The sequence below is a fragment of the Scyliorhinus torazame genome, chromosome 14 (genome assembly GCF_047496885.1).
Source record: "Scyliorhinus torazame isolate Kashiwa2021f chromosome 14, sScyTor2.1, whole genome shotgun sequence".
Classification (NCBI taxonomy): domain Eukaryota; kingdom Metazoa; phylum Chordata; class Chondrichthyes; order Carcharhiniformes; family Scyliorhinidae; genus Scyliorhinus; species Scyliorhinus torazame.
The window spans coordinates 78238352-78259833 of NC_092720.1; the positions used below are offsets into that span (position 1 = coordinate 78238352).

At 43.2% G+C, this 21482-nt stretch overlaps 1 protein-coding gene across 11 annotated transcripts in view; it reads right to left on the reverse strand.

The window, feature by feature from the left end:
- Nucleotides 1-21482, reverse strand: part of nlgn1 (neuroligin 1) — an 890004-nt gene that overhangs the window by 793401 nt on the left and 75121 nt on the right. The window contains exon 1 of one of the 11 annotated variants that reach the window (XM_072474384.1): nucleotides 15192-15405. The exons of 7 other annotated variants lie outside the window; for them this stretch is intronic. The gene's annotated coding sequence lies outside the window, so the exon portion shown is untranslated. Of the gene's footprint in view, nucleotides 1-14986; nucleotides 15406-21482 lie in introns of those variants that run through there. 3 more of the 11 variants (XM_072474383.1, XM_072474382.1, XM_072474381.1) reach the window with 3 other exon arrangements.

Sequence of the window (21482 nt, forward strand, 5' to 3'; positions counted from 1 at the left end):
TCCGCTTCCGACATACACCTTGCACTATTTGCGTACCGGGCGATTCCCTTGTCCACTAGCATGTCGCCAGCTCAACTCCTGATGAACAGGAACCTGCGGACGACGCTTCAAGCCGTACACCTGCCCAAACTGGATCACCTCCCGGTGCTGCAAAAGATGCAGCAGCTTCGCGACAGCCAGAAGCAGGGCTATGACGCACATGCCACCGATCTGGACATGCTATTCCCGGCAGACACGGTCAGGATCAAGATACCGGATGGTGGGTGGTCTGCTCCGGCTGTCGTTGTTCGACAGGCCGCGCCCAGATCCTATGTCAAACATATGGCTGGTGGCGCCATTGTGCGAAGGAATTGAAGGGCGCTGTGAAACGTTGCTTGCCCACAAACACTTTCCCCTCCATTTCCACATGTCGAATTCCCACCTCCAGACACCTCGAACCACGAGGCCACCAGTCGTACCTCGCACTCGCCTGTCAAAACACCGTCATCCCCTCCACCACCTCTCCGGCGGTCGACGAGGATCAGACGCAAGCCTCAGAGACTGGACTTATGAGCATTTGTTTTGTTTGTTCTGTATTCCTCAGTCAGTCACATTAGACAGACACATTCACATGTATATACATCTAAAAAAAAAAGGGAGATGTCATGATATGCAAACATGCAACCAATGAACACACAGAAAAGGACACAACCAATGGGCAGTCAGAATACTCAGGTGGCATCACCACAAGGGGGCATGACATAAACACTATAAAAGGGATGAGGCACTCTCACCCTGCCTCTTTCCAGACAGACCTCTAGAGAGTTAGACAGGGTTCAGCAGCAGCATCACACCCCAGCACGTGGCTTACAGCAAGCTGGTACAGTTAGACTGAGTACAGTTAGATTAGCAGAGAGTCAAACTCATTTGAGAACTGTGTTAATAGTTCAATAAACATGTTGAACTCATTTCAGAGTCTGGAGCATTCTTTAGTTAAGACTGCATCAAGTAGCAGCCTGTGTTATCCAAAGCAGCATAACACAACATGATACCAGGAGTGATATCCAGCCAATCATGTGCACATGTTCTGGTCCTGCCCGAAGTTGGAGAGGTTTTGGGGGTCGTTCTTTAGCACCATGTCAGCGATCCTACAAAGTGGACTTGGAGCCAAATCCTTTGGGGGCTACATTCAGGCTGTCGGACTTGCGACAGGTGTCGGGGCAGTAGTGTTCGCCTTCGCCTCGCTGACCAGTCACAGATGAGTCTTATTGGGGTGGAGGTCAGCTTCTCCACCCTCTGCCTTGGGTGTGACTGGGGATTTAATGGAGTTCCTGTGATTGGAAAAGGTGAAATTCGCTTTGAGGGGGACCACAAGAGATGGGGTCTGCTAATATTACATTTTGGAGAGCTAGTTGTCACGAACGGGTAGGGGTGGGTGTTTTTTTTAAGTTTAGAGTACCCAATTCATTTTTTCCAATTAAAGGAGCAATTTAGCGTTGCTAATCAACCTAACCTACACATCTTTGGGTTGTGGGGGCGAAACCCACGCAAACACGGGGAGAATGTGCAAACTCCACACGGACAATGACCCAGAATCGAACCTGGGACCTCAGCGCCGTGAGGCAGCAATGCTAACCACTACGCCACCGTGCTGCCCCGAGTGGGGAGTGGTTTTGTGAGGTTGCCAGTTGTAAATGCTGTGTTGTGTGATTGTTAAAAAGTTAAAATTAAAGTTAAAATATTTTTTAAAAATCAAGCATTCCCCCAATCCCAAACCTAAAATGGCCAATTCTTTATTGAGATTGTGACCTTACTTCTAGAACCCTCAATACTACCTCACTGCCCCCCACTGCCCAACCACCTGTCCAGGCGAAACATTTCCCAGCAAAGTCGAAAAAGGGGTGCACATCGTTACGCAGCTCATCCGCAAGGCCTCGGACTCCCTATCAAGCTCCTGAAAAATCTTTTCTGATGTTTCAATGAGGTCATCGCTAATTCTTCAATTCCAGGAAATACAAGCCGAGTCTACTCAATCTCGCCCAAAAGAATCCCAGGAAATCATCCAAGATATATTCTTCCTTGGGTAAGGAAATCAGAATCAGTACACAGTAAAACATTTGGTCTCTCAAGACCCTATTTAATTGTAGAAAGATGTCTCCACTCTCGTACTCCAATTCCTTTTTTTTTTGTAAAGTATTTTTATTAACATTTTACAAAACAAATAAACCAACCTGTCCATCCCCTTTAAAAAAAACGACTTCAATAAAGAGACAGGCAGGCACTGAAATAAGAATAAAAACCATAGCAAAGTGTTCATCTTAACTGCCTGCACCCAACCTGCCAGCGACAGGGGAAGACGGTCCTACCTCAACAAATCCACTTCTCACCCTCCCAACCAGGCTCGTAAAGTTCAGCTTACGAAGCCACGCTCAAACCTGGCCACCTGCACCCCCAAATACCTGGGATGGGTTTTTGCCACCAGAAACAGCAACCCCCACTTCAACCTCACGCCTGGAGAAGACGCCACAAAATATTTGTTTTTCCCCCAAATTCAACTTGTATCCCAAAAACGCCCAAATCTCTTAAGCAGACCCATAATGTCCCTCACCAAGAGCTTGGATCCGAAACAGATCATCTGCGTACAAAGGCACCCTGTGCCAATCCCTTCTTAATAAAGGCTGCATGCCATTTTCCCCCCGACAAGCAGGGATAAAGAAGGATATCGTGTCCAGCAGATTGATTCTGCGAGAAGTCAACTCAGTGACCTCGACTGTACGGTGGGTAATCGAAGAACCCCTCCACTGACCAGGAAAATCATCGTCCAGCAGAGGTATCAGAAGAGGATTCTGGGAGAAGTCAACTCAAGTCACCTCGACCAACAGGTAAGTGATTGACTGGTGACTGGTAAGAGGTTTTTCTTTTTTTCTCTTGGAATTGTAGTTGTTATAATTTAACTTGAGTGTTAAGTCATGGCAGGAGATCCCAGACCCTTGTCATGGTCCCATTGTGCGATGTGGGAATTTAGGGACCCTTCCGGTGTCCCTGGCTCCTTCATGTGCAAGAAGTGTGTCCAACTACAGCTCCTGTTAGACCACTTGATGGCTCTGGAGCTACAGATGGATTCACTAGAACATCCACAATGCTGAGGAAGTCATGGATAGCACGTTCAGCGAGTTGTGAAATGCATGAAAGTTAGGGAAATTGGGGAAATAAATAGTGATGGTATAAATAGTACACTCTTGAAGAGACCGGACCTGATGAAATGTATCTCAGGACGTTGTGGGAGGCTAGGGAGTAAATTGCAGGTCCCCTAGCAGAGATATTTGATTTGCAACAGCCACAGATGAGGTGCCTGAAGATTGGGGGATAGCAAATGTTGTTCCTTTGTTCAAGAAGGGCCGCAGGGAAAAGCCTGGGAACTACAGACCGGTGAGCCTAACATCTGTGGTGAGTAAGTTGTTCAAAGGTATTCCGGGGAACAGGATCTACAGGCAAGGACTGATTAGGGACAGTTGGTATGTCTTTGAGAGTTGAAAATCATGTCTCAGGAATTCGATTGAGATTTTTGAAGGGGTAACCAAGAAGGTAGATGAGGGCAGTGCGTTCGATGTTGTCTACATGGACTTTAGCAAAGCCTTTTAACAAGTTACCGTATGGTCGGTTGTTGCACAAGGTTAAATCTCATGGGATCCAGGGTGAGGTAGCCAATTGAATACAAAATTGGCTTGACGACAGAAGGCAAAGGGTGGCTGTAGAGGGTTGTTTTTCCAAACTGGAGGCCTGTGACCAGCGGTGTGTCTCAGTGCTGTGTCCACTGTTATTTATATTAATGATTTAGATGAGAATTTAGGAGGCATGGTTAGTAAGTTTGCAAATGACACCAAGATTGGTGGCATAGTGGATAGTGAAAAAGGTTATCTAGGATTGCAATGGGAATCTTGATCAATTGGGCCAGTGAACCGATGAAAGACAGATGGAGTTGAATTTAGATAAATGTGAGGTTGTGCATTTTGGTAGATCGAATCGGGGCAGGACCGACTCAGTTAATGGTAGGGTGTTGGAGAGAGTTATGGAACTGTTATGTGCCAGAGTTTAGAGAACCCCAAAGTGTATCATGGAGTTCACCTGACCCACAACTTTTACTAGATTGTGGTTTGGGGAGCACATGGCCCACTCTACAGGTAGAACAGAAATGGAAAAGTATTTTTTAAAGCAAAACAATGTTTATTCTATGAACTCAAGTTAACCTTTTTAAAACATAGTGAACATCTTAGCAACCATTAATTCAAATACAACCCCCAAAGACTACAACACTAAGTAAACCTTTAAGCGTTCCTTTTTAACATCCATACGACTGAAAAAAACAAAACCTTTATCAGAAGCACATCAGGTTAAAGTCACTATAAAAAACATTTATAATTCTGAATTCACCAAATGGTCAAGAGATAGTCTTTTGATGGCAGAGAAACCGAAACACTGAAACCGAAACTAACACACCCTGCAGACTGCTTAAAAACGAAAGTAAAATGCTGACAGACAGCCCAGCTCCACCCACTCTGACATCACTGCAGTAATAAACACCCATTTCTTAAAGGTACTCTCACTACAGACATTAATGTACATACCCATTTATAAACACACATTTCTTAAAGGTACTCTCACATGACACCCCAAGAAAACAAAATAAACCATCAACTTCAAGCTGGTTTCATTTTTCACCATCCTTTAATAAATGCACATAGTAAATATACTTTATCATTTTTTTAAAAAAAATACGCTAATAATATAGTCCATTATTTTTCGTTCTTCTTCCTCCAACTGAAATCCTTGTTGATTGACAGTCTCTTTGAACAAGAAGGTTTCTGCACGATCGGTTCATTTCTCTACGCCTTGGCATTTCTCTTTAAAGTCAGATACTTTAGTTCAATCTGATCACAGAAGCATTGGTTATCACAGCTTTCAGGCAGTCAAATGCCTGTTGAAAGTCCACTGTCCATTGACATTTTCAACGTTTCTTCAGCAAGTCCATCAGTGGAGCAATCACGCTACAAAACCTTTGCACAAATGTTCGATCAAATCCACTCATGCCTAGAAATCGCATTATTTCCCTTTGTCTCGAGGGTATTGAAAACTCCTCAATAACTGTTGGTTTCACATCCCGGGTGACCATTTGACCCTGTCCAATTATATGGCCATGGAAAGTGACTTGGGCTTTTCCAAATTCACTTTTGGCTAGGTTTACCTCCAAACCCGCCTCCTGAAGTCGATCGAATAACTCCCATCAGATATTTTAAATGTTCTTTCCATGTCTGGCTGAAAATTACCAGATCGTCAATGTATACCGCACAATTGAGTAATCCTGAAACAACTGTTAGTTAACCGTTGAAATGTGGCTGGGGCGTTTTTCATGCCAAATGGCATAACTTTGAATTGGTATATACCATCTGGAGTCACAAAAGCTGAAATCTCCTTCGCCCTTTCGGATAAAAGGTACCTGCCAGTCACCTTTAAGTAAATCCAGTTTGGAAATAAAAACTGATTGTCCCACTTTCGCAATGCAATCCTCCAAATGTGGGATAGGATAAGAGTCCGTTCTTGTAACTGCATTAACCTTTCTATAGTCCACACACATGTTGGGTACCGTCTGGTTTAGGTACCATCACTATGGGTGAGCTCCATTGGCTGTAACCCACTTCAATTATGCCATTTTTAAGCATACGCTCTTTCTTTGTTAACCTGTGGCAATTTTAAAGTGTCAAGTCTGTATGGATGTTGTTTGATTGGAACAGCATTTCCCACATCCACATCATGTACAGACATTTTAGTACTTCCCAATTTATCTCCACAAATATGCTCATGTGATATCAATATCTCTTTCAGGTCAGGAAAGGTAACAACAATTTATCCCAATTTTTAAAGAACATCCCCATTTTCCAATTTAATTTGAGGTATGTCAAATTCGCAGTCATCTGGATTTGGTTCATCACTGAGTTAGAAACATTAAAACCTCCTCCTTTTTTTCTCCTTCCCTTTCAAAGTACCTTTTAAGCATATTCACATGACACACGGTGAGTCTTCCTTCTATCCGGCGTTTTACCACATAATTCACCTCACTTAATTTCCTTTCAATCTGATAAGATCCACAAAACCTTGCTTTTAAAGGTTCACCTACTACTGGTAACAACACTAAAATTTTATCTCCACTGGCAAAACTATGAACTTTGGATTTCTTGTCCGCGACCCGTTTCATCACATTTTGTGCAACTTTCAAATGTTGTCTAGCCAATTCACCTGCTCTATTTAATCATTCCCTAAAATTTGGCACGTAATCCAATAATGTAATTTCCGATTTCTCACTCACCAATTTTTCCTTAATCAATTTAAGTGGTCCTCTTACCCCATGACCAAAAATTAGTTCAAAAGAACTAAATTTGGTTGACTCATTAGGTGCATCCCTAATTGCAAACAGTATGAATGGGATTCCTTTATCCCAATCCTCTGGATAATCTTGACAATAAGCCCTCAACGTTGTCTTTAATGGCTGATGCCACCTTTCTAACGCACTCTGCGATTCTGGATGGTACGCAGTTGATTTAAATTGTTTTATTCCAAAGCTATCCATAACTTCTTTGAATAACCTGGAGGTAAAATTCGATCCTTGATCTGATTGTATTTCTGTGGGTAGTCCAGGTAGTCCATATTACATAGATTACATAGAACATACAGTGCAGAAGGAGGCCATTCGGCCCATCGAGTCTGCACCGACCCACATTAATCCCTCACTTCCACCTTATCCCCGCAACCCAATAACCCCTCCCAACCCTTATGGACACTACGGGTAATTTAGCATGGCCAATCCACCTAACCTGCACGTCTTTGGACTGTGGGAGGAAACCGGAGCACCCGGAGGAAACCCACGCACACACGGGGAGAACGTGCAAACTCCGCACAGACAGTGACCCAGCGGGGAATCGAACCTGGGACCCTGGCGCTGTGAAGCCACAGTGCTAATCACTTGTGCTACCGTGCTGCCTTTTTTTAAAATGGTACGAAAGAATCCAATTAATGGAAATGAATAATGTTTGTACAATGCACTACAGATATGAGCCATTGTAACCGCCATGTTACATAGAAAAGTAAAGAATTTAAGTAATTCCGCCACAATCTTTTTAGCTGTAATATTACTTACTGGAATGGCCTCTGGAAACGTAGTAGACACATCCATTATAGTCAAAAGATAATGAGAGAGTGCGAGAGAGAGAGAGTGCGAGAGAGAGAGAGTGCGATAGAGAGAGAGTGCGAGAGAGAGAGAGTGCGAGAGAGAGAGAGTGCGAGAGAGAGAGAGAGTGCGAGAGAGAGAGTGAGTGCGAGAGAGAGAGTGAGTGCGAGAGAGAGAGTGAGTGCGAGAGTGAGAGAGAGAGACTCGGTCCTTGGGCCTCAGCTATTTACAATCTATATTAACGACTTGGATACATGAAAATGAAATGAAATGAAAATCGCTCATTGTCACAAGTAGGCTTCAAGTGAAGTTACTGTGAAAAGCCCCTAGTCGCCACATTCCGGAGCCTGTTCGGGGAGGCTGTTACGGGAATTGAACCGTGCTGCCGGCCTGCCTTGGTCTGCTTTCAAAGCCAGCAATATAGCCCTGTGCTAAACAGCCCCTACAGGTTCTATAGCCAAATTTGCAGACGACACAAAAATAGGTGGGACAGTAACTTGCATTGAGGAAATAAGAACCTTACACAGATAGGTTAGGAGAGTAGGGCCAAAATGTGGCAGATGGAGTTTAACGTGGATAAGCGGGAGGTCATGCATTTTGATCGAAAAAATGGAGACACACTTTGGGGTGCTCCAATGCAGAGGGATCTGGGTGACCTCGTACCTGAGTCACAGAAAACTAGCATGCAGGTGCAGCAGATAATAAGGAAAGCAAATGGAACGTTGGCATTTATAGCAAAAAGAATAGAGTATAAAAGGAAATGTTGTTGCAATGACACAAGGCACTGGTACGACCGCACCTGGAGTATTGTGCACAGTTTTTGATCCCTTATTTGAGGAACAATATAATGACATTGGAGGCAGTTCAGAGGAGGTTCTCTACATTGATTCCAGAGATGAGGGGTTTGTATGAGGAGAGATTGATCAGTTTAGGCCTATACTCTCTAGAGTTTAGAAGAATGAGCGGAGATCAAATTGAGGTGTACAAGATGCTAAAAGGTATGGAGAAAGTAGACGTGGAGCAGATGCTTCCTCTTGTGGGGCATTCAAAACAAGAGGTCATAATCTTAGAAAAAGAGGTAGAAATTTTAAAACAGATTTGAGGAGAAAATACTTCTCCCAAAGGGTTGTGAATCCGTGGAATTCGCTACCCGAGTGCGGTGGATGCAGGGACAGTGAGTAAATGTAAGGAGGAATTAGACTGATTTTTAATTGGTAATGGGTTGAAGGGTTATGGAGAATGGGCAGGACAGTGGAGTTGAGACCAGGATGGGATCAGCCATGATCACATTGAAGGTGTTTAGGCTTGGGGGGCTAAATTACCTACTCCTGCTCCCAGGTCATGTGTTCTAGGGAGGAGATGCTCTGGCTGATTTTGCAATCCAGCTCTTGGTCTGTAGCATTGTAGGTAACAGATGAAGAACAGATCAGCTATGATAGAATGGTGGAGCAGCCTCAATGGGCCGAATGGCCTTATTTTGCTCCGATATCTTATGAATTTATGAGCTGCACAAGTTGAACCTGGCTCGGCTGGTGGAGCATATAATGCAGATTCCAAGCTATGGGATGTGCTAAAGCTGGCAGGGCTGGAGCAGACAGTAAAAATGACAGTGCTATCAAGGTTTCTGTTTGTGTTTCAAAACCTCCCAATCTTCGTCCCCAAGTCATTAAAAACATTTTTTTTTTTTTTTTAAATTTAAAAAAAAGGTCAATGGGTTGATATCAGGATGTGTGGGCAAGGAGAACCGTGCGATTAGTACTTTTTTGGAGGGGGACGTGGGGAGGGTCTGGCATTGCCGAATATTATGAATTATTACTGGGTGGCGAATATTGCTACGGTTAGGAAATGGGTCATGAGGGAGTAGTCGAATGGAGTCGGCCTCATGTAGGACAACATGCTCAAGGGGTTTGTTGTCAGCGCCTCTACCGCCCGTGCCAGCAGCTACTGTGAGCCCAGTTTAAAGTGATACATAGGGCGCATAGAGGCAGTATTTGGGGCTGGAGGGTGCCTCAATGTGGGCACCGATCTGCGACAACCAACAGTTTCCGCTGGGGGGATTGGACACAAGGTTTCGGGGATGGCGGTAGGGATAAAGCAATTCAGCAATCTCTGTATAGGGGCACATTTACGAAGCTGCAGGAAGTGTACAGGCTGCCCAGGGGGAATGGCTTTAGGATCCTGCAGGTACTTTGTAAGGAGAGGTGCTGTCCTTTCCTGGGCTGATGCCCCTAGGGTTGCAAGTCATGGTGCTGTCAAGGGACGAGATAGGGGAGGGGAACGTGATTGATGATGGAGTGTGAGGGAGACCTGGTTGGGGACATAAGCATAAATGGGAGGAGAAACTGGGAGGGGAGGTGGGCGACGAGACGTGGGAAGAGGCCTAGTGGTGGGTGAAGTGTCCAAGCCTCATCCAGTTTAAAGTGATACATAGGGCACATATGACGATGGCAAGGATGAGTAGGTCTTTTGAGGGGGTAGAGGATAGGTGTAGGTGGTCCATGGGAGGGGTGGGGGATGGTGCACATCACGTCCACATGTTTTGGGCATGTCCAAGATCGAGGGGGTTCTTGGATGTAATGTCCAAGGTGCTGGATGTGGAGGCGGTCCCAAGTCCAGACGCAATATTTGGAGTTTTGGAAGATCCGGGAGTCCAGGGGGTGAGAGATGGATTTTGCTCGGGTAACGGGACTCTGAGCGGGGGTGTGGGCGAGTGACCTGGCAGGATTCCGGAGGCTGGAGAAGGTGGTTAAGTTAGTCTTGAGGGTCGGTCGATGTGTTCACCTGGAGGTGGAAGCCGTTTATTGATTTATCCAAGGAGGTTTATTCTGCTTTTGCTTCTTTTATGAAAATGCCTCAAATAAAATATTTTTGTTTTTTTTAAATGGGGATGTTTGAATGTTTACAATGCTTGGTTTCATTCGGCAATCAGAATAATAATAATAAATCTATATTGTCACAAGTCGGCTTACATTAACACTGCAATGAAAAGCCCCTAATCGCCACATTCCAGCACCTCTTCAGGTACACCGAGGGAGAATTCAGGAATGTCCAAATTATCCAATGGTGAACATGCGCAAAAGGAGTATGCCGGCCTGCATCAGCCTCGGTCCTGGCCACGGCGGACCTTGCCACCCATGTCTGGGATGACCAAACAACCAGATGCAGAGGCAGTGACCAGTCAGCAATTCAGCCGGAGTGCCCCCTGTGGTTGCATGCGGCGACATTCAGTAGCAAACTAAGAGACGTGCCAATCGAGTCACCCAGGGTCCGGCTGTCTATTTCTTCATGCCAAGTGTAAAGGTCTGGACTGCCCACTCCACTAATCTATTTGAGGCCGTGTAGTAAGGAGCGGTACGCACATGGCGAATTCATTTTGCGGCCATAAATGCCCCAAACTCCGCACTTACAAACGCCATTGTGTAATCAGAAACCAGGACCGAGTATTCCGTGCGTGCTGAATGGATGTCACAGCCGCTTAATGGTAGCATAAACAGTCATCACCTGCATCTTGTGGACCACCATCCACTTTGAGTGGGCATCCACAACGAGGAACATCACATCCTGAAATGGCCCCGCAATGTCTATGTGGAAGCGGGAGCAAAGATGGCCCGACCATTCCCATGAGTCGACCAGTGCAGACTGTGCACTCCCTGGTGCACAGTGCGCAAGGCTGGGCCAACTTCTCGGTCTGCATCAATCACTGGCCACTAACTATAGCTACGGGCCAGCATCTTCATTTTGGACACCCTGGGTGTTCATGATGGAGGTCCAGTAAGTAATAAACTCACGTCCCCGCTCGGGAACCACCATGCACGTTCCCACAAGATGAAACAGTCCTCAATGCTCAACTCCGGTACCTTGATGGTGTAGGCCTTCAAGTCACCCAGCCAGACACAGTGCTGGACTCCATACAGGATGCGGTGTTGCACCCGAGACAGGATCTGTCTGGTTCCAACCGCAGATGCCCCGGCCACTTATGGTGCCCAATCCCTCCTGGAATACAGACCTTGCCAGAATTCAGTCGGGGCCATGTGGATACAACAGCAAACTCTCTGCTAGTCCAAAACGGGGTGAAGCAACCAATCCCACCTCGGTTTGCTGCCATTGACAACTACCAAAAGGCAAGATTATTGCTGTCCCGCAATCACCAATGGTTCTCCAGTGTATATTGCAAGGTGGGCTTAGAGTGTCCCGAAGGGTCAGAGTTTGGAGGCCGGACCAGATCCAAAGATAGGACCGCTGACCACAGATACCGCTGGTCGAGTGTCTAGTTCCATGTGGATGGGATGTCCATTTGTAGTGAAAGCTGGATCGGGCAACCCGCAGTGACGCTAGGCAGTAAAGCTGATAATAGGATCCGCCGTCTTCCTCCACGTAATGGGCCTGGTCCAGGGGAATTTGGCCCTCGCTGGTCTGACTTCTTTATTGCACTTTATTCTCATTGCCAATGTAGAATCTGTCAAAGTAGCAGGCATGAATCAGCAGGTAGTAAACAATAACAATGCAAGTCTCCACTTCCCGAAGGGTCTGACCTGCACCCAGGTCAGGGTGTATATACACAAGTGAGGGTTCCTCTCATTAAGGGGAAGTCCCGTCCCCATATACAGGGAACTTTATATTCCATGGGGGTCACAGGGAAATCGGATTGCCCTTATACTGTGACCTCCATGGGGGTTATAACACTACCACGGACCAGAAACTTAACTGAACCTTCCAAATAAATACTATGGCTACTACAGCAGGTCAAGGGTTAGGGATTCTATAGCAAGTAACTTATTCCCGGACTCGTCAAAGCCCATCATTCATCTACAAGATGCAATTCAGGAGTACAGTGAAACACTTCCCACTAGTCAGATCAGTGCAGCTCCAACAACATTCAAGTTTCATAACCATCTAAGACAATGCAGCCTGCTTGATCCATGCCCCAACCATCACACTAAACACTCACTCAATCACTGGCACACCATGACTGAACTATGTACCATTACAAGATGCACTACAAGACCTATCTTCCTTATTCAGCACCTTCCCAATGAAGAATGCCCACCATCCAGAAGTGGGCAGCAGCCACACAGGAAGACCACCACCTGTGCTACGCATTATCCAGACTTGGAATTTTATCATTGTTCTTTCATTGTCACTAGGACTGCAGTAGTTAGTGAAAGTGACTCACTGTAGCACTGGTCAAGTTTAATGTTTTTCTCATTTTTAATTGGTTATTTTCTACTGGTTATTTGCAACTCATACTTCCCCAAAATCTGTCCTACACTATAATCTTGTAGGAGTATTTTTTCTGTAATGCTACCATCGTGAAAAATTTCCAAAATTACAAAATGTAAAAAACAGATTGGTGTAGTTACTGGAAAAGGACATCCAACATTAAGATACAGAAGTTTGAAAACACTCACCAAATCACAGAACAAGAACAAAGAACAAAGAAATGTACAGCACAGGAACAGGCCCTTCGGCCCTCCAAGTCTGTGCGGACCATGCTACCCGACTAAACTACAATCTTCTACACTTCCTGGGTCCATATCCCACTATTCCCATCCTATAAGATAGCATTAAATTTTCACCTCAATGACCTTTGGGCAGAATCAGTACTAACCTGAAATATTAACCTACATTTGTCTCTTTACAGCTATCCCTAGCTGTTGTGCGTTCCGCGTATTCCCCAAACTGTTTCGCACATCACTTTTTATTCTCAAAAATAATTGATGACATAAACACCATTTAAAATCAAATCACAAATTTGCATTAAATTCCCCAACCCAATTTCTCCATTCCCACAATTACATGAAAACACAAGTTCAATCCCAGATGCACTCTGCTCTGCCAGTTTATATGCTCACATGCCTTTATACTCAACGTCCAATGGTCCAATGTAAAAGAACATTCATATATGCAGTCACATACATACCCCCTTACTTTCACCTGGTGCCTGACCTTCCTCTCATGGATGAATTGAAAGCAGCTAGTGAAATCTAGATTACCGCTTCTGTTATACCAACAATTAAATAAAAAGAGGGATGGTTGGAGACAAAATGGGATAAGTGACAGAAAACAGGAGGAGTGTAATTAGCACAAGACTGCCAGTACAGGTAAACAGATCCAGCAAAACAAATACAATGCTAAAATAAGTGAGACACAGGTGTCTTCAACCCAGTTCTTCCGGAAATCCCAAATCTGTAGATCCACAGAAGTAGTCACATAAAGGCCATGCCGTGACTTTGTGCCTGCTTCAACCCCAACAGATAAATGAAGCTCTTGCACAACTAGAACAGCTCAATGAGAAATCAACCAACCACATCAGTTCACTCTAAGCAACATATACAGAACACAGCACCCCATGCACCAACTAGCCATGAGTAACACTGGAGATCTACTAGCTACTAAAATATGTTTTGTGATTACTGAACCTATTTCCATAGATTGAGTTGTATATGTGGGTTCAGTACAATAATTTAAAATACTTTAAAGATTGCTACAAGAAGCAGAACAGCACTTTTTTTTTTTTTTAATTCCCAAGAATGAAAACGGTAAATGAGAAAAATATTTTCCAAGTTCTCTTCATTACAACTGCAAAAAGAGCCGTGCTAAAATCTCATTTTTGTTGCCTTCAATTAAGCAGCGTTGCTCAGTAGGCAGCAATCGTTGAACTATCCTGAGCCCGAACGCAAATGCACTGGAATAAATACATGCAAAGATCCGTGACACAATAAAGCTTTTAAGTACGAGCAACGCTTTTGTCGAACTAAAAGACTGCCTCCGATTATCAAATCGCGCAATGCAAGCGTTTCTCACACGTAAAGGCATCAGTGACCAATTCCACCTGAAGAATATTTTACACTTGACTTTTTTTGGGGAAATAACTATCAGGTGCTCCAATTAATTAATTAACGTTGGGTTATCGGCTAAAACGCCTGCAATGTAATTCACTTTGTGGCAGCACAGATTGATATTACCCTAGAATTTTATAGCAGTATATTTGTGATACATTCAAAAGGAATTTCATGTTTGTTTCAACAACTGAAAACATATTTAATGCGATTTTCAGTTGCATTTTAAAAACAAGATGCACGTTCAGCTGTATAACCAGTGCCCTCAGATGTCTATTGCTTGCAAAAATTCAATGCTGCACATCAATCAGAACATCAGGTGCGTTTGATTTGCTGGCATGTTTCTGTAGCTTGCCAAAAATCTTTTGCAAGCTATATAAACTTTTGTTATGAGCAACCCCGAGATGCGGAATAGATTAGGAATTAATATCGCATAATAAATGCAAATCTATAATTAGGCAGAAATAAAACTGAACTGTCAGTAATTTCATTTTGTATAATTATTCTGGAGACCATATGCATTTTTGTGACATCATGCCCTACTAGGATGGGTGATGAAAACTCAACTCCTCTTAATTATAAGTCAATTAATATAAGCAATTTGTACGGTTCATTTTAATTAAAGCGGTTGGAAATTGATTTCGTTCTGCCAATGAGACTCAGGTTTTCTGCAATTTATACTTAAATATAATAAAATAATTTGGTAAAACAACTGCGACCGCGACAACACCACGTTATGTAGACAGTAAACGCACAAAAAAAAATTTGGACTTCCACATTTTTGATTTGAAAATGCGTTTTTGGCAGCAATCGTTTTGGCAAATTGGACTATTTCCGATACCCGTATAGTCGGATTACAGCGACTGACATACATACAACGTGTTTTACCCACTGGACATTATACGTATATGTCACGTATACTTAAAAATAATAAACCAAAATTCTTTACCAGTACCAGAGCTCCTAGCTACAATCTGTGGGCTTGCCAAACGGTTGGTATTTATTAGCTATTCACGTACATCATGTGAAAAAACATGCGACTTGAAGAATCTTCCTTGTTTTTCCCCTTCTCACTCTTATCGACGGCACGATGCACTCGGCACTTCTACAGCTGCGAAAGGATTCGAGCTCGCTGCTATTCAGAGACTACATACCAACATTTGTCGAATTTGTAATAGTTTCCCCATTCACCACCATTAAAACCCAGCAACCGTACAACTCTTATCTCGTCGGGGTAATCCTAATCAGTGCGTTTTTCATTTCAATTCCTGTAAACCTAATTTTTGCCGACTTCCTCTGAGGTTTGCATGAGAGATCCGAAGGAATTTAAGGTCTTTGCGCTATAAACCTTTCGCAGACCGGATGCATTTCGCGAAGAGCCACGAGATGTGTTTTCGGTGATGAGCTTTTTCACACAGGTTTTACCGTTCAGCTGTACTTCAAAACGGCGCACAGATACACCTAGCGGCCACTGGATGACTGACACCTCCCGGCTCTGCCATTTTCTGGAATTACCTTCACTTATTTGCAGCACAGTGCTGGAATCCTGGCACTTGCTTTGAATCGTTGAATCCAACACATTTAAAAAGTGTCGTTCATGGTGGAGGTTTTTTAAGCCTTCTAGATACAGTCCGCTCTGAAAACTGCAAAACTTTATTTCAAGAAACAATTAATTTGTGACATAGTATATATAGTGTAGGAGTTTATGGGGAAATGGGTAAATCAAATATTCTCGATGACAGGTAGGAAGAAGCCATTTAGGCAAAACTGCCTGATTTAGCGAGTGGAATGAATTTGGGGACAAGCTTTGTCGATGCGATGAGCTGCACTTAAATGAAGGAGGATTAAGGGGATAATTTTAACATAATTGTGTAAATTAGGTTGATTTCAGCAAAATTGGGCGGTATCTGAAAGCATTGGCTAATCTAATCCGGTGAATTTATTAGTGTTAATTAAAGTGTTTGTGGAGTAGGAAAATGATGGGAAAAAAGAAGGAAAGAGAACATGGCAAGATTGCAGTGTTCATATCAAATGTGCAAAGTATTGGAAATGTAGTCAGGAAAGTAGAAGCGTTGTGACATTTCGAAATTTTTGACCTTTTTCATTGAAAGATGACATTTACCCATTGATTGTTTTACAAAATGTATATTCACACAGTTTTTCAAAAATCGCTGCGATTAAATATTGTTAAAATAGCGGTGAGCTAATCAGTGAAATTGTTTCCCCACGCATAAATATAATGTTTGCATACCTGGTGTGCAGGAAATCCTTGGTGCTATGCACGCAACAGAGGTTCTCAGCCCTCTCATCTGCGAATAGGGTACGTCAAAAAGTAGGTAAGGGATGGAAACAGGGTAAACGCATTCCAAATAAAGAGTGAAGGGGGTACATCAAAGGTAGGGGTTTCATGAATAAGAAAAAAAAAGAACAAAAATAAAACTTTAAAAAGCCATGTTATAAATATGGATGAGAGGGGACAGACCACTACTGTATGTAGAAAGGTTACAGAAAGAGCCGAAGAGCGAGAATGAAATACTGACAGCCCAGATGGGAAACATTTTTATAAGTCTATAAAATTTTAAAAGGAAAGTCAAAGAAAATATGAAACCATTTGGAGACAAAGGGAAGCATTATGTACTTGACAATGAGGAAATGGTAGTGATTCTTAAGTATTTCATGTCAAGTTTTAACCAACTGCTTTGGGAGTAACTGAGAAGGATGTAAGAGAGTCACCACTGGAGATAAGTATTCAAATAGGAATTGCATTTTTTTTAAAACAAGAAATTATAGACCAATTAGTCTTATTTCTGTTATGGTAAATGTCAAAGGGGTACTTTCCTCAACCCAAAGAAGGGCAGGAATATGAGAAATGTAGACATATGTTGTCTGTAACTTTGTGACCAGGAGTGCCCAATTGGTAATCTGTTTCTTGTACAATTATTCCTATTACAGTCCACAATACAAGTTCAAATTACAGTACGATTAGAAATCCATGAGCTATTCAGAGACAATCATCATTAATTTTTAAAAATGTGGTAGATGTTATAGAGGTAGATTTTCAGAAGACATTTCATAAGATTCCACGTGAGAAACTGGTTATGAAAATGTAGCTACATAATGTTTGGGATTACGTTTGTTTTTAATTTAGACAAATATGAAAGGAATTATTTTGGGTTGTCTATGCTTCAAATTAATAGCATGGCAAACTGTAAGGTAAAAATGAGATTGCAGGAAGACCGAGAAAGGTTAATAAAGTGGGCAACTGTAGGGATCTATTCAGAAAATGACAAAATAGTAGGTTTGTGGAACAGTGAAAAGAATCAAAAATATAAATATTGTAAAATAAAATGAGAGGGTGAGGGAGATATAGTAATGCAAATAAATAAATATTTGAAGGTAGGAAGAAAATGCCCCAAAAACCTTGTTTATATATTAATGTTCCTTTGTATAAAACCCAAAAGATGATGTCAAATTTGTACAAGATATTGATTTGTTAGGCTACAGTTTGAATATTGAATGCAGTGTTGGACATCCTATTATACGAAAGATATCAAAGTTTTTTTTAAAGTGCAGCAGTCATTCACAAAAATGACACCAAGACCAATGAGTAACAGCTTAAAATGTTCTGGAAATAAAAGCAGAAAATCAATAAATACTGGAAATCAAATGAAACTAGAAAATGATTGGTACATGCCTAAAAAAAACAGAATCTGTCTTTTTAATTCATTTTTACGGGATGTGAGCTTCGTTGACAAGGCCAGCATTTGTTGCCCGTCCCTATTTGCCCTTGAAAAGGTGGTGGTCAGCTGACTGCTTGAACCGCTGCCGTTTATATGGTGCAGACACATCCACTGTGCTGTTCGGGAGAGAGTTCCAGGATTTTGACCCAGTGACATTGAAGGAACGGTGATATATTTACAAGTCAAGTTGGTGAGTGACTTGGGGGGGGGGGGGGGGGGGGACGTTCAGGTAGTGATGTTCCCATGTAATTGCTGCCCTTGTTCTTCTAGATGGCAGTGGTTGTGGGTTCGGAAGGTGCTGCCGAAGGAGTCTTGCCCTTTACAGATGCTAACTGAACATTTGTATGTTTTCCAGCATGTTCTCCTTTAATTTTTGATAGAAAATTGCACCTTAATCATATGTTGCTATTAAGACATGGACTAAAACATTATTAAAAAGCAAATTGGCAAAGTGTTAGGAAAGGAAATGTTTGGGAGAAACAAAGGAAAAACAAGGCAAATTGGATTTATGTAAATAGAGCCAGCTAAATGAGTTTGCACTGGCACAGATATGATGGGATGAATTGTCTCCATTTTATATATTCTATGACCTATTTATTCTTTCAGTCCTCATATCATTGCACATACCTTAATTCATTTTGTCTTGAAATACAATGTGATATCACACTAGCATATAGTCATGAAAACAAGTCTGTGGCACAAAGTTCTGAAGCATCAAAACGACATGCAACAACATGACAGGACATGGGTCCATGCTTATCTGTGAAGGTTTGCAGTTACGATCGAAATCTTTCAATGAGAACCAATAGATGAGTACATTAATTAAATGATGAAATGCATGAACATTGCCCTAAAGTAGGGTGACAAACCTAACCAGGTGAATAAGGAAGTTTAACTTGTTGATGAAGTGGAGATGATGAAGTTCAGAATAGTTTAGATGAAGCATGTTATATGGTATGTAAGCTTCCTCATATGATTAAATTCCACCAATCCAGTTTTAACTCTTAGATCCATGTGTGTATAAAAATATGCAGTGACAATCAAGCTTGTAATTGTGACAGTTGGCCTATGTAGTACATTGCAGTACATGCCCATGGGCAAATATGATCCTTATGTATTGCTGTACATAAACTCTTGAACAACAAGATTTTGTAATACTTTTTGGGAAAGTTTTATTCCAATCCCGTTGGAAATATGATCTATGAATGCAAATGCAAAAAGAAGAGAGGATATAATATTTGATTGATATTCTGTGGGCTTTGTTTAATTACGTCTGGGAGCACAGAAATCTTTTTGCAAAATTTGAAGATGCATCTGTGGTTATTCATCTCCCTCTAGAGGTTAAACAAAGTTGGAGGGAGTCTTTTGACAACACAGCTTGTATGATCTATTGGAAGAGTAAACTCAGGTGGCTATTGTTATGTATCAGGGAATACACCCTGCTGGTAAAGAGTCATATGATCTGCAGTGTGTCATGTGATCTGCAGTGCTAGCAGCAGTGTTTTATGCAGGCTTCCAGTTCTTCACCTTAAGATTGTATAGGCAACACCTCTTAATAATGTTTGAAGGAATCCAGAGTGTGGGCACTTCCATACCTTTTCTCTTTGTGGCTAACTAAGATATAATAAAAGAGAAAACTGGCGATGAGGATTGAGTCAAGAAAATAAGTTGCTGAAAGAAGAAAATGGTTGCAGAAAACAGTGGAGACAGTATTGAGAGCAGAGGAAGATTCTCAGGCATGAACTCACACACATACGTTGAGCAAAGTAAGCCATCAATGTTGAAGGTTTTTTTAAAAAATATTGATTACACCAATGAGTAAAGAGGACAGTTTGAAAATGTGCTTGTCGTTGAAGTGGATAGAGTTTGCACTAGTTATGTTTGTGCACAGAACCTTATCAGGCTCCGAATTCAGAAGTCTTCCCACTCTGTACAGGACACTACACAGGAAAAAGTCAAATCACAATCGTGCATAAAGAAAAACATTTCTAATTTGCATTGTGAATAATGGGATAGTTTGTGCCATACATTTAAAAGAATTGGAAGGGAGGAAGTTGGTTGATGTATGGACCCTAGGAACCGGTATCTGGAATGGCGCGAAAAATGGGCATTATGGATGCATTTGATCGATTTCCAGTGGCGGCATGTAGGTGGAAGTCGCACATTGGGTAGCTCTTGCTCGAGGCTCTAGTTTTTGGATTTTAATGCCCTTTTCCAGGGGCATGTTTTGAACAAGCTGGTGCAGGAAGGCATAAGGAAGGTGGGGAATGTCTAAGACCCAGAAAAAAGCCACTGGGAAAAAGTGGGTGAGTGAAGGTTCGCCATCGAATGAACGGGTCAGCCCGGCAGCAGGAAAGCTGGCGGAGGCTGGGTCACTAGGTGGGGCTGCACTCTTCACAGTGGAGACTTTGAGTGAGGTTTGGCCGGAGAATTTGAGAGGCAGTTCGCCAAGCACATGAAGGTGATACAAAATGAGATGATGGCTGCGATGAAGGAGTGGGTGGAGGAGGCGATGGCACCGGTGAGGGCAGCGGTGCTGAAGACATCAACCGAGGTACGGGAGCAAGGAGAGAATTTGAAGGGGATGAAGGAAGCTCTGTCGCACCATTGCGACCAGTTCACCTCGATGTGTGAGGTGCTGCAGAGGGTGATGGAGGCCAACAAAGAGAGAGTCAAGGTGGAGGACCTGGAGAATAGGTCGAGGTGGCAGAGTTTATGAATTGTGGGCTTGCCTGAGGGGGTGGAGAGCCCAAGGCCAACTGAGTACTTCAGAAAGATGTTGGCCGAGTTGTTGGGGGAGGGTGAAGAACCCTTCCGGTACGAGCTAGATAGGGCTCATCGGTCGCTCTGCCCAAGCAAACGAGTCGCCAAGGAAGGTCATAATTTGCTTTCACAAGTTTCATGTTAAAGCGAACGTCCTGAGTTGGGCGTAAGGTGAAGTGGGAAGGAGTTGGTATTCAAAGATACCAGGACCTAACTGTGGAGCTAGCAAGAAGGCGGGCAGCCTGCGCTCGGGTGAAGGCGCACTCTACGGTAATGGTGCGAGATCCGGAGAAGCTGAGGGTGACCTACAACTTGAAAGACCTCTACTTTGAGACGGTGGAGGCAGCGGAGGTGTTTGTGAAGGCCGAAGGACTGGGGTTGAAATGAGAGATGGGACTGAGGTTTGGCTTTGGACTGAGTGGAAGGGGGTTAAATGTTGTGTACAGCCTTTATTTCTCATTTCAGGTTGTTTATTTGTTTTCTATTTGTGGGGGAAACAGTCGGGCTTTTCAAGAGAGTTGATGGGAAAGGGTAATTTACCAATCGTTATGGGCTACAGTTGGGTATGAATATATTGAGCTTTGGGGTTATGGCGGTTTTCTGGGGAGCGTTTTGTTTGTTGCACTAGTTATGTTTGTTTGTCTTTGGTTTCAGGGACCAGGTCATGGGGAGATGACTTGGGGGGGAGGGGGCCTGGGCAGGGGCCTCCACACAGGCAAATGAAGGTTGGCTAGTGAACGGGAGTGTGGTGGGGGAGAGGGGGCCGCGGTCATTGGAACCCGGTCGAACAGGTTTTGATGGGCCTGGGAAGTGTGAAAGGTTGGGGGATGGGATCGATACTGGGAGAGGTGTTTTCAAGAGGAAGTGAATGGGGGGATTCTGGGATGGGAGAGGGGTTCGACGGCAACTAAGGGACTGGGTGTGTCAGGCCCGAAGGGCAGG